The sequence below is a fragment of the Heloderma suspectum genome, chromosome 6, assembly GCF_057233095.1.
Source record: "Heloderma suspectum isolate Gila_16-S chromosome 6, 16-S_ref, whole genome shotgun sequence".
Taxonomy (NCBI): Eukaryota; Metazoa; Chordata; class Lepidosauria; order Squamata; family Helodermatidae; genus Heloderma; species Heloderma suspectum.
In genome coordinates, this window is record NC_139463.1 from 103,159,382 (window position 1) to 103,161,730 (window position 2,349).

Genomic DNA, 2,349 nt, shown 5'->3' on the forward strand with positions numbered 1-2,349 from the left:
TGGGTAGGAGGGTGCTGTTGCACTGATATGTCCTGCTTCTGGTTGGCCACTGTGTGAACAGAAGGCTGGACTAGATTGAGCCTTGCATCACAGCACGGCTCTTCTGATGTTCGTAGTATAATGGCAGAGAATCTGGATGTCCTTAAACTCCATCAAAAGACAGAGCAAGAGAGCGAGAGAGAGCGAGAGAGGAAGCCCAGTCAGTTAGAAGCAGCTTACTTCTCATTGCGCTCAGCTCAGCAAAATCGTGGGAACTATTAGCCAGTGGAGGCTGGTGGCTCCGATTTCAGTGGGGCTATGGATCCATTCTGGGTTTCAGTCAGAACAAGCCAGAACTTAAAGGGGCTATCCAAGATACTGAACCCTATCCCCAAATAGGTTCAGCACCTTGGATAGCTCATTTAGAGTTCTAGCTGGTTCTGACTGAAACCCAGAATGGATCCACAGCCCCACCGAAATCGGAGCCACCAGCCTCCACAGTGTTCAGGATTATTATTATTTACATTTCTATACTGCCCAATAGCCAGAGCTCTCTGGGCAGTTTACAAAGATTAAACAGATAAGAAAATAGAACGAGATAAGCCCTTTAGCGTCCCTTGAATATTTCAGGCAGCACCAAGTGACAACGGTCATTCCGTATTCACTCTGGGAAAAGCCTTTCCTTGCGGTCCTCGCTTGTTTCCAAAGTGGCTTAGTCCCTGCAGCTCCACCCTTGTGGAGATGCCACGCCCTGTCTAGCCAAGATCTTCATGGCTTTGCAGGATCGGCCAAGAGCAACATCCAGTGAGCAGATGACACCGACCTAGCCCTGAGAAGGCCACCCACCGTGGAGGCTGGGACGCAGGCGGGCAGCTCGCGAGGCAATGAGGATGATGCAGTGGAGCCTAGCAGCTCCGACATCAGTGGGGCGCAGAGCACCTTCAATGGCTCCTTCAGAGTTCTGACTGAAACCCAGAGCGGATTCACCACCCCACTGACATCGGAGCCACCAGCCTCCACTGGATGGATGTTAGGAATCCTCACCTCTTTCTCCTAGCAGCAGCTTCCCCTCTAGCTTTTTCACCTAGGTGACCCTCACCTGCTGTCTGTTCGGCCTCCTCATTCCACAGCTGCAAGTGTAGACAGACCATTGCTCAGGGCCAAAACACAGATTAAACTAGATCTGTGTCTAGCAGCTCTATCTTCCCTCTTTTTATTCTAGAGTAGGTGCAAGGGACAGAAGGACAGGAAGGCCTGGCGTGCTGTGGTCCATGGGGTCACGAAGAGTCGGACACGACTGAACGACTGAACAACAACAGGTGCAAGGGCCTGACTGGGACCTTAGCATGGAGTGGGGGGGCGGCAGAGGAGCTTTAAAGATCTGAAGGGGGGCCTGAGCCTACTCTAGAGTAAAAATGAAAACAAGACGTAGCTGCTCGACACAGTTTTAAAGCCATGTCTCTTTTGGCCCTCAAGAGTCTGGTCACAGGGCCTGCTGGTCTCCACACACAGCAGAATGCGGGGATGGCATGGACTCTGGCACTTGAGATTGTAGGTGGAGGAGAAGGACAGGTTTGGTCGCTCCCTGTGAACAGAAAGGATGCTCAGCAAGGGTCTGGACTACAACCTTTCTCCCTGATGTGCTTTGTTGTTTATTCATTCAGTTGCTTCCGACTCTTCGTGACTTCATGGACCAGCCCACGCCAGAGCTTCCTGTCGGCCGTCACCACCCCCAGCTCCCCCAAAGTTGAGTCCGTCACCTCCAGAATATCATCCATCCATCTTGCCCTTGGTCGGCCCCTCTTCCTTTGGCCTTCCACTTTACCTAGCATCAGCATCTTCTCCAGGCTATCCTGTCTTCTCATTATGTGGCCAAACTACTTCAGTTTTGCCTTTAATATCATTCCCTCAAGTGAGCAGTCTGGCTTTCTTTCCTGGAGTATGGACTAGTTTGATCTTCTTGCAGTCCAAGGCACTCTCAGAATTTTCCTCCAGCACCACAGGTCAAAAGCATCTATCTTCCTTCACTCAGCCTTCCTTATGGTCCAGCTCTCCCAGCCATCGGTTACTACGGGGAATACCATTGCTTTAACTATGCCGACCTTTGTTGTCAGTGTGATGTCTCTGCTCTTAACTATTTTATCAAGATTTGTCATTGCTGTTCTCCCAAGAAGTAAACGTCTTCTGATTTCCTGGCTGCAGTCAGTGTCTGCAGTAATCATTACGCCTAGAAATACAAAGTTTGTCACTGCCTCCACGTTTTCTCCCTCTGTTTGCCAGTTATCAATCAAGCTGATTGCCATAATCTTGGTTTTTTTGAGGTTTAACTGCAACCCAGCTTTTGCACTTTCTTCTTTCACCTTTGTCATA